This window comes from Cydia fagiglandana, chromosome 17, assembly GCF_963556715.1.
Source record: "Cydia fagiglandana chromosome 17, ilCydFagi1.1, whole genome shotgun sequence".
NCBI classification, from domain to species: Eukaryota; Metazoa; Arthropoda; class Insecta; order Lepidoptera; family Tortricidae; genus Cydia; species Cydia fagiglandana.
The window spans coordinates 10,251,374-10,263,673 of NC_085948.1; the positions used below are offsets into that span (position 1 = coordinate 10,251,374).

Here is a 12,300-nt window from a genome sequence, read left to right on the forward strand (position 1 = left end):
AGTTACGGAAAAAGCTGTAGTGGCGAATGTTTGTACTGTGACGTCACGCACGCGGCGCCGCGACGGTGAATAATGGGACCTATAAATTAACTCAGTGTCCAGATGTCTTAGACCGGGACCTGAAGGCGCGCTCACATTTATTACTCGGCTGTGCACCTAAGTCTGAAATTCGTGGCTATCGAAGCAATTTTTCCTTCTGTCAACAGGCCTGTCGACATCATTTCGGTTGTTAAACAAGGCTAATTTTATTACATGTATAATTTGTCAGAACATTTGTGCTGATTTGTATTTTACGGCCTACATGTAATTTCATTTTCATCACATAAATTTCCGCTGTCTTTTGTGTGAGCGTTTACACTTTATAGCGTAGTTAATTGGAATGCATATTAAGTTTCGATATGAGCTTGTAATAAGTTTCCCTTTCAGGATGTGACGAACCGCTTGCATTTAACGAGCGTGCTAATGAGAAATACAGTATCTCGGCAAAAGTGAAGTGCTTTTCTACTTTTCTCACGTTACAAGTTTATTTAGTAGGTATTAGGTACACCTACTTAGTACTTACCTACCACTCCACGGTATTAAAGAATTAAAACTCTCGTTAGCACTCTAAAGTTACTTGCGCTGTTGCAAGACTGTTACAGAAAATTTTAAAGTAGATATAATCTTCGTCCTAATCTTACCACGTTCCCGATTACATTCTAAATCCCAAATCATGCTTTTGGCAACCTACTTATAAAATATCAGGAATTCGCGTAGTGGAGGGGTCCTTAATGACTTTTTATTACTATTTATACATAAGAGTAGGTAATGCAAACGATATAGCCTCAGAAAACAACAATATTAAATAAAGTGAGCATGTGGTCTTATCGCAACAAGTATTTTATTTAAATATTTAGTGATATACCTAATAAGTATTTAATTTCAGTATGTTTTATTCATACCTACTTATAAGTAGTAAAAATAAATTTTTAATTGAGATTTTTAATATTATTAGCATATTTTGCTTAAAATAGTTTTATTGATTTCCTTGCAAGTGTAGGTAATGAGCGCTCGGCAGTTATGTTTGAATCTTATTTAAAACTTTAGTCATGTCATTATTATAGTACATTCTACATATTTCTACGTATAAGATCGAATACTTAACAAAGTCAATTATGGATACTGTTTGTTTAATATCTTAGACAATTTTATTAAAACTTACTAGCAGCACAAAACATCATGCCGCGTTTATGGTATACAATCACGACGCTTTCATAAAGACACATCTAATGGCTTCCTACACGATGGGCCAACGCCGGCCACTCCAAGGGACGCAGCCATGCGGTAGAATGAGATAGCAATATCACGTAATAGCGCAATATAACGCATAAATGCGACCCTTGGAGTGGCCGGCGTTGGCCCATCGTGTAGAGGAGCAGGGCCGGATTAAGCATGTCGGGGCCCCTAGGCAGTCCGAGGCTCGGGGCCCCCTACAGTCAATTCTACACACAGCATATTCAGTACAGGGAAATAATTTTGCGTTTTTAATTTCAATCTTCAGGCGTCGGCTGACCCGATCCAAATCGAACGATGTCTTTTTCGCTCTTATTGCGTGGACAGAAAGCTTTATTCTATCGGTTTTTGCCGATTCCGCGTCGTGTCAAGTGTTTAGGCTTAAGGCCAATTCCCAATGGAATACCAAAGATGTGAGCTTCAGCGTCACTTTCCTATCTACCTCTAATGGCAAATTTAAAGCGAGGCTAAAGGCTAAGCTCAACTAGTGTCGCAAAGTTGATTTTCTCAATAGTTAATATTTTGCGAGGCTGAACAGCGATTGTCCGACCATAAGACCAAACGCCGAGTCACATGATTAGAATAAACCTAATAATGAAGAAGTTAGACCAAGATAAGCCTGCAACAATTTTGATAGCACTTGCAGTGCAAGTGTTATTTTAAACGTCTAAACTTATCACGTATAAACAACACTTGGACTGCGTAAGCTATCGTAAAGAAGCAATTTTGTTAAAAATATCGCAAATTGTGAAAGCTTGTTAAAAGGCCGGGTCGATCTTCATCTGGGCCTAAAAGTCCGAAGTGCCCCAGTGAGGTGAGCTTTTATGCGAAATCAAAGCCGTGCTTCATCAGGCTTCAGGATAAATAGTTGAGCACAGACACGAACCAATGTTCATTGTATTAAAAAGCGAGACCGCAAGACGAGCTTGGCGCAGCGAGGCCAAAGGCTAAGCTGAAGTAGAGGAGATGTGGATCACAAACCAATGGTAAATTAAGGTAAAAGGTGAAGGTGAAGGACTGAAGGTCAAGCATTCCTATGAAAAACTGGGGACACGTTCTTCTTTTTCTTTGTTTTTATCAATAGTCATGTGACTCTGAGTCGAAATAACCCAAAAGTTGTTGGTCTTCGAAAAAAAGTAAACCATTTTTCCTGAAAACCCCTATTATTACAACTTTAGAACAGGTACGCAGAATACGCCCTGTAAAATGTAACGTATTGCTTAAATTTTATTACAAAATTTCATTAATTTAAAGAATGGATGGAAAATAAACAATAACAAAGCATACTCATTATTATAAGAAAAAAAAATTTACTCATGAATTTTGACCCTATGGAACAAAATTGTATTTGGTGCGCGCTGAGCCGCCGGGGCCCCCTAGCCGAGGCGGGGCCCCTAGGCAGTTGCCTACTTTGACTTAGGGTTAATCCGGCCCTGTAGAGGAGCCATAAGCATAGCGACGACGGCGACGCCAGCTACGCGTCAAACTATTAATTAAATAGTTTAAATACATTAAACACAAACTTTCTGCCAAGCGTTACTGCGAAATTGTGAGATGGATTAATTCAATATTAGCGCCTCGGCGGCTTCTTCCCCATTGTGTACCGAATGCCAACCGAAGCGGAATTAGTATGTGTAGACAACTGTAATGTTGTTTATGATTAGTTGGGCTTCTGACATAATACGAGTAGGTACTCGTATATTCTGGATACCTACATCGAAGACCCTGTTTATTATACATAGGACCTAAGAAACTATTTATTTGCTTTAGAAGAAACAGCAATTTTAACTTTCGAAAAGTCCAGGGTGCTCATATTAGCTTCGAGGTTTTGGATGTTGAGCTAGGGGGCTAGTATACGCACGACACGGCGCCCATGCCTTGCGGGCAAGCGGGATTAATTTACATTCCTCGGAACACATGCGGACTTTGGATGGTATGAATAATATGAACAGCTCTCAATCGAATCCCATGAAGCGTTATAGGGCGAAGAAAATCGTGACTTGGAGCAAATCATCTGCAAAGTAATCACAGTCTCCAAGAATGAAAGGCGGACCAAAAAGGAAGAAAAAATAATAACATCTACATACATATTTATTTAGGGAGGCAACGAAGCAATGTTCCTTAGTGTAGCGAATCTTCTGGAGCTCGTTAACTAGTGGGGTAATTTATTCACCCCGGATTCACAGTAACAGGTGTGTCACTCGCAATATCGCGCTAATACATTGCTATTATTATTAAACTAGAGTCCAGCCAGTGTCTGATAAATGGGTCAATTTATTAAGCGAGAAACGACCATTTAGGTTAGCAGCACCTATTGAAGCTCTTGATTTACTTCCTAGATTAATGGTTGTTGGTAAATTATCATTGGTGGTGAAGTCTTTTGTTACATTAAATAGTTTTAGCAAATTATAACCTGATGTTAAGTATCTGTTTCTTCGCGTCGCAACGAAAAAACAAATCACGTTTTGAAATGCGAAGTAACACTACTAAAACATTATTTTCAGATGATATAGCATTAGCGTAATAATTATGATCTTTGTAATAATATAGTTGTAATTATGGTAGGTACAATGCCTCAAGGGCCTATTTTAGATTTAAGCTAGTTATTAATTTCTTTTGGTAATACCACTGTATATAGTAGTGTACCCTATGATGGGCGTGGAACCAGTAATGGGACAAAAAACCACAAATCCTGTAAAATAAGTGTCTAAAAGTAGTTTATAAACACTGCCTGTATATTATCATAAATAAGAGTCCTAGAGCTGTTTCAGTTTGAATTTTTATTAAATTTGGTTGTTTTTTAAGAAATTGGCGTCAACCCAAAAGTTGTCGTGTCACTGAAAAAAAAATACCACTACGAATTCTTAACAACTTCGCTAAGAGAGGTGAGTTAATTTATTAATTTTTAATTAATTAATACTTGATGAAAACTAAAATGTGTTTTGTTAATTGCATTTACCATGAGATAAGGTATACAACATACTATGTTGTGAGTCCACAGATGTAAAAAAATAGTGGTATTTGGCCCAATCCCATTATAGGAGCTGTAAAACTGCATACCTCCTATAATGGGAAATTGACATAATGATGCTTGCCATGCCATCATTTCATGTTTAAACAATACAGAAGTAAAATGTAGTTACGAAATATGTCAACCAGGTGGTATGCTCGGACTTCGGATAAATTAATATCGTTTTTTAGTGTGGGTCAAATCTTGGTAGCCGAGTTTGAGCCACTTTCCCGTTTTCCGATTGAGTTGAAATTTTGTATTCGTAATTAAATATGCAAATCGGATGATAATGCAATATTATGATAACATGGACCAGATCTGATGACCTATTTCAATATTTTATACTGATAGAGTAGTGTCCATTACTGGGGGGCCCATTACTGGAGCTTTGGTGTCCATGACTGGAGAAAAATAGCATAGTTTTAATTTGTTAAGTATGTGGAAACTCATTGCAGTATCTTTGATACAACACGCCTGAAACATGAAAGACGGGTAGGACTTTCATCTTTCAATACGCTAAGCGGTAGACCATTCACATGTATTAGGGAAATATCACAAATACTCCAAATTCCCTCTTAAATGTCCCATGACTGGTGCTGTTACTATATATCTTGTTTGTAAATAAATGTTTTTTTATGTATTATGATCCTTTGTTCACATCAAGCTCAAGCTACGTTAGCTATCAGCATTCAGCACTCTTTCGACCTACGTCTCCTGTAAGTGACGTAAATATGTTATATAATCCTTATTAAATTTCGTACATTACGTGTCGTATGAATTACAAAAAAGAACAAATAAATTCGCCCCTTTGCGATCGTGTTAAGTCGGAAATGTATTCTGAAATTCTGTTTGAATTATTTTACAACTTCGAGAGAACGTGATTTTGCGGGTATATTTGAAAGCAAACTTTTAATGCGGTTGTAAAAATGAATACCTATGTAGATTGTGGTGGTATCAGAAAATGACGCGGGTTCCTTTTTAATCATTTTCCCAGCAAAGTGATGTTAATTCTAAAAAACATTCAGACTTGACGCTACAGAAAAGAACGTAGAAACATAGATCTGCCTGCTTCCCAAAAGGTAGAGTAGGAAATTTTAGTAATTCCTACAGTTCCCATGATTAGATAATAATGTAAAATACGTTACAACGCAGTCGATCTTTTTAACATGCTGTTATTAGAATTAAAATAATCTAAATATTTTCTGATTTCAACCCAGAACTGATTAGAGGCAGGTTTTTAAGAATGGTCCAACCGGGCTTAAATATATGTACTACGTACTATCTTGTTATTTATCTACATTATTGTATAGGTATGACCTTTTCATTAACAATAAAAATATTTAATAATATGCATCTGCGAAATCCTTTTCCAATCTGAAATCTCAAAGGATTCCTTTGTATTTTACTCTGAGTAGATCCTTTCAATACCAACAAGCGAACAGAACGAATCAACAACAGATATTTGTTCACAAAAAATGTAAATTTTTCGGCACAGATGTTTATTGCTTCGTACGGTAATATGAAATTCGAATAATGGAGTGTCATGACATAGCGCCGAGTATATTTCCGGCCCACTAACGCTCAGCGATCATTCTCAATTCGCGCCGACACATCACATTCAATGCAAATTACACTTCAACCACACAAAGCAAAAAGTCGAACGAAGTAAGGCCAGTTCAGTGTCCAAACTCTGCTTAAAATGTTGATAGTATTTTTAGAGAGGACCTTTAAAAGTAGCTTAATGTAAACGCAGCCTTACACTTTAACAGAGAGTGGGAACTCGTCTGAAGCACGTACCTACGAACAAAGCAGCACTATGAACGCAGAATTTTAATTTTAATCGCAATATATGAGCGACATAATAAACTTGTAATACCTGCGCTCTGGCGCTCGTACCACGAGTTTCTCGCCGCAAAGCCTTTGTGTCCGTTTTCATTTAAATCAAGCTGGTTTAGTTGGATAACCTCATTTGACTGGAGATAATTAGACAGTGATCAATGAATAAGCCGCGTTTGTGTCAGTCACAGCGGGCTCTGCTGTTGTTTGATTAGTGATAATTATGGGTCAAATGCAGTGTGCCAAACAGCACATTCATTAATTCAGTCCATGAATTATTTTACACCGTTTGGAGCACCATAGATAAAATATTATTTTTAAGAGCATGTTTCAATGTGGGACCATTATCGAGAAACGCTCGCATTTATTTATAACGGTTTCGATAGACAGAAAATATAATAGTGTTAGATACGGATGTTTTATATTTTAATTTTTGTACCTTACGCCATTTTGGCAGGTCCTTCCTTTACAAGGGATCAAAATGATATATTTCCGTCAAGGGCGTACATTGAATCCTGAACGAAGCGATGGATTCTACAATAGAATCCCAAACGTAGTGAGGGATTCTAAAGTAGAATCCTGAGCGTAATGATAGATTTAAAAGTGTTAACGCCCAAGACGAAATAATTTTGGTGATACCGTATGACACATACTGCTTTTCACATCAACTATGAGGAAAATAAAAAATCTTAGTGCTGACACAATCTGATGCTTAAACAGATTATTTAAGCTAACAAAATAATGTGCAAAAAATGTAGTGTGCTAGAATAGAAAAGTGTTGCTTTGAGAGGAAAATTGCCACTTTTATCCTTCCTAGCAGGGAAGAAAAAGCTCTTTTCCGAATAGGTGGGGTGAAAATGTTATAAGAACTTAATAAAACTCTTTGTTCTAGGTAAATACCATGACTGCAAGAGCTCTCCGTCCAGTGTAATGTGAAGTGCAGTGTCGGGAAAGCAATAAAAGATGCAAGACGTACACGTACACTTGTAAATTGTCCGTGATGTGAAAAACAAGAAATTTTCGCCATTGTTATAAGTGTAAAACTTGATGATGTGGATAAAGTTTAGGTAACGGATTAAATTTGAGTGTATTGGTAAAGGTGTAGTAGAATGCGGGGTTTGTGCGAGTAGGGGTAGTTTGAGGATGTGGAGACGGAGCGTGTGACAGCACGCGCCGGGCGAGCGTCGAATGCGGCGTGGCAGTGTATACAGCGTCAGCGAGGGAGTGGAGCGGTGTGCCTGTGCCAGGTACGCTACAAGGAAAGCATCTTAGAGCCTACAGCGAACCACGTTCGAAGTGTTGCCTCTTCGTCGCACTTCTAAATTCGTATGTAAGTGTGACTGGGAGGCAACACGTCGAACGTGGTTCGCGGTAGGCCTTCTTGTTTCAAACGTTTACGATATTAAAATCACTCCCTACTACGGAGACGCGTCTAAGGGATGATCTACGCTAGACCGGGCCGTGTCCGGGCCGGTGCTTCCGGCGTATCGTTTTCTATGGAAAGTATCACGTGATGTCATAGAAAAGTAAGCGCCGCAAGCTCCGGTGCGGACACGGTTCGGTCTAACGCGAGTGACGTGATCCTTAACGCCTCTGTCAAGCTAGTCAGGGCTTTGCCAAACGTGAACTTGTCAAAGACATAAGTATACAATAATACAAAAAAATGGCTAAAAAATAATAAGTACATAAGTTCCTCATAGGTAATTTGAAAAGCAGTATGTGCCACATGGTAACAAAATTATTCCGACATTGGACGTTAGCACTTGAATCCCTCAATACCCTCAGGATTCAATGTACGCCCTCACCGTGAATATGAAATTTTCCTTCCCTGTGACACAATGTACTATTTCCAATTTCCGGATTATTTCTCATCAATGGCATTGCAGCGAGGCTTTCACAATTTGCCTGTTATCATTCAACTTCTACTAAGCTACGCTGGTAGAGCTACGGATAGCAAGGTACGTGGCATTAATGATATATGTAGGTATATTTTAACAACGCACGTACATAACTATACTCAAAAGCAATGGAAGTGGCTCAATGTTTATACATAGTGATACATTTTTATTGCACACGAGTGTACACGGGTTTTCACTGGTAACGGTTCTTCGCGGCACACATGATTACACAAATAAATTATACGATTTGCCCATAAATTTTCTGAAAATTTTCACTGAAATAACTGGCACGGTATACAATAACAATTTGTTTTTCCTGAAATCGGCGGTTACATATTGTTTGCTCATGGTTTTTAAGCCGATTGTCGCTAAAGGGATGAATTATTAATAGCAAAAGTTACCGATGGATGTAAAATTAAAAAAGAAATGGTTTATTATTATACCTGTTATTTATTTTGGCCATAATATTATATATCTATGTGAAATTTATTAAATTGAATTTCACTACAAGTTATATACCTACCTACTGTGATTCTAAGATTAGTTTTTAAACGAGTTAGACTTATTTTATTTATTTAAACTTTATTCGACGAAAAATTGCGACTTTACAAATGGCGGACTTAATGCCTTAAGGCATTCTCTACCTGTCAACCATTGGGTCAAACAGAAACTTGTAGTTAGTGCAGGATTGTAGACAACGAGAGGAAATATGATGATGATTTTGACTCAATGATGATCTTCACTTATGATGTAAACCTATTTCTTCAATGTAGGTATGTAAATAGCTAAAAAGTAGGATATAATTACCAATAAAGAGAACATAAATACATATTATTAGACCCTTTGGGAAATATTTCTTAGTACAAGCCCCTACAATAACTAATAATACGCTTCGTGCCCCCCGTTCTGGGTAATTGGACTCCCTCCACACGTCGCCATCATTTTAACGTAGTCTAGTCTAATCAACAGAGGCCAGAATTATCGTGGCATTTTTGAATAGTCATAGAAACTTCTCATTTATCGACTACCGATACATCATCATTCTCATTTACCGATATAGATACCCACATATTTCGGTACAATGCATAACACAACATATAAAAAGAAGATTAAGATTAATATATATTAATAATCTTGACACTTAAAATAGATCCCGACGATCATGAAATTTTGAATTCAGCAATGTACGTTACAGAAAACATAATCAACGATTTGATTTTTGACTCGATGGCGCATCGACAGTAACGACCAATTACTCCGTGTGTTGCCTGGCATTTTCGAATCGACCAGTAGCCAGTAGTCGTCACGATTCTCGTCAGATTGATCGAAGCAATTAATCGTACCATCAGTGAACCCCTTCAGAATTGGATTCGTTTTCAACGGAACATTTAAGGTCACATTCTGATGGTAACTGCAGCAGTATTACTGTTTCGGCATTCCTGCTGTGGCGTGGCAAGGGCGCTATCAATTTCCGTCGTCACCCGAATGTCACCTTTATAGTTTTTCGTCCAGGTTAATTATATCCTCATTGATTGGGATAACGTCACAAAGCACCGGTCTGGTGGCACGGATGTCCGATATGAGCTTATCTGTGGTTTTCCTTTGCCGTTGTAGGTTTCATATCGAGGTGTCCTCGGTATTGAACCAATCCGATATCAGCTGACTTTGAACTTTCTTTTTAAATATATTTTTACAAATTCTCACAGCTATACATTGGTTAGCTTTTTGTGAGAACTTCGTTGTTTAGAAAGCATTTTGGCGCAACGAAACTACGTTGCAACAAATTACAAATGTAAACCTTAAATTAAATAAATACTCGTATCGTCTATTTAAATAAATTTATCCAGAGTACCCGACGGAAAAAAAATATGTAGGTAACAGCAAATTTCGCTACTTAGGTAAAATTAATTTAACAATCTTAGGTACTTGGTCTGGTATAGTCTGGTATTAGGTAAGTTTATAATAAGCTGGCGAGAGATTTGTACTGAACTGCCAGTATTTTCATAATAAAATCCGCGCCAGCTCACAGGAAACTCGCGCACTCTTAGACTCTTACATACATATAATCACGCCTATTTCCCGGAGGGGTAGGCAGAGACCACGGATTTCCACTTGCTACGATCCTGACACACCTCTTTCGCTTCCTTCACATTCATAACATTCCTCATACACGCTCGCCGGTTTAGGGTGCTCTTGACCTGGCCTTTCTTCAGGATTTCCCCGATCTGATCAGAGACTACTCGCGCGCACTCTTACGTATATTATATAAATATCTACTTTAAAATAATCTTAAAAATGCTTGATATCTAGGTACAGATTGTGAGCCGTAAAGTGTCGTGATTAAATCTGTTATACTATAAAAATCCCGATTCAATGCAAAAATGTTACTCATAATCGGACATCGTACATTTTCCAGCATTTTTGGCGCAGCAGAGTGGTGTTAACGGAATTGGTATAGATAATTTGAACATAAGTGGTAAATTAAGGTTAATATTTACGTAATTAACGCTAATTAATCATTAGGGTTGAAATTATTTATACCAATTCCGTTAACACCAATCCGCTGCACCAAAAATGCTGGAAAATGTACGACCACTGCTCATAATAAACTAGAATAAACTGACTTTTGACTTTTTTAAGAGCTTAGATTTTCATTGGTTAATTTAGTTCTTGTTTAGGTACGTAATGAACTATTCGAACGAATGATTCCTTTTTCTATTTAACTTTCCAGTTTAATCAGCACTTTAACAGTCTACCGACTACCGTTGACTGCATCCTGCGAAACTAATTCAGTCCAATTCCATTACTCGGATAATTAGTAAGCAATCTATAATTAGTAGGCAATCTATAACTAGGGCAGCTGAACTTTTAAGCTTGTTTAACAAGCCTGGTTATGCATGAACGATGCAAAGTCGATTATCCGGCTACTTGGAGTAAAACGCGCCAATTTTCCGGTTTGAATTATGAATATTGTGATGTAATTACTGAATACTCATTCAGGGCAATCACAGCATAATGAATCAAAGCGCTTTTGTCGTTTATGCGAAACTACACTCTATTTGTATATGAGTAATATTCTATCTGTCGGGTGCATTAAGGTCCGTTTTAGATTGAAACCTGCGAGCAATTAAATAGGTATATAACGAACAATTTATTAATTCCCGATGACGCCTGGCGCCGCCTTGATTGCTCCGTACGGTACACCACCTCCGAGCTTAATCCTTATTGCTTCTGCCATAAGGGTTACATTGTATTGTGATGTGAATTGAATGGCAGGGTTGCACTAGATAATTAATTATTGGCCATCAGACTAGTTACCGCGTTTAGCAGCTACCGTTAACCATTTTGCATAACTTGCACAGCCAGGTAAATGAGGCTTTAGAAACCTATGTTATCCTTTTCAATTACATTTTTGCTTCTCAAACACACATTAAACTATGATGAATTTTTGAATGTATTAGTCTTAAAATTACAATATTGTTATTTTTTTAACAATTACGTACTTATTTCGAATAGGTAGTTACGCAATTCAGCAATGTAAATAATTTCCTGTAATATTATAAATATTGTAAATTATATATTGTAAATAAATAATATGAACATGAATAAATCAGCATTTGAACTCACTTTTAAATAGCAAGACCTGTTCCGAAGAAACTTGTGCTCCTTAATCTTCAGAACAATTTTATTACTTACCAACAAATGTACAGTCCAAATACAACCTAGCTATTGATGGGAAAGAAGACCTTTGCATAATAAACTTGTTGACCGCAATACAATTCCATTTTAACAATCTAAAATGGAACGTCTATTTCCGTTCGCTATCCGCCCCTGTTATAACCGCCGAATTGGGTGATTCAATGCAAAAATTGATAGAACGTGGGCGCCTAAGGAAATTCGCAAATGGTTTATATTATATTTCAACACGTGTATTCCTGGTTTTGACATAATGGTTAATAATGTCCCGATTTCAATTCCGTAGCCTTTTGTGTGTTTGGAAATTTCAGAGTTCCGCCAGCACAAACTTAAGTTTACGTTGTCACCTTTTAGTAAGTATAGTTCTGTCCAGCACAGTCATGTTAGTAGCGCGACACATGTCGCAGGAAGGGAAAAGTTTTGTCTTTGTAACTTTATTAATTAAAAGAGGACAACTTTATGTCGGTATCACAGCACCTACACCTAAAGCGAGTACAAAAACATACACTATTCTGTGTAATATCATTATTTCGTAATATGTTACACACCTTGCAAACTACATAAGTCACCTACAAAGAGGAAACGCGT

At 37.4% G+C, this 12,300-nt stretch overlaps 1 protein-coding gene across 1 annotated transcript in view; it reads left to right on the forward strand.

Moving 5' to 3' along the window:
- The window catches only part of LOC134672442 (monocarboxylate transporter 4-like), a 79,714-nt gene that overhangs the window by 41,684 nt on the left and 25,730 nt on the right, over positions 1 to 12,300 (forward strand). The window contains exon 2 of the mRNA XM_063530341.1: positions 7,011 to 7,365. The gene's annotated coding sequence lies outside the window, so the exon portion shown is untranslated. The remainder of the gene's footprint in view (positions 1 to 7,010; positions 7,366 to 12,300) is intronic.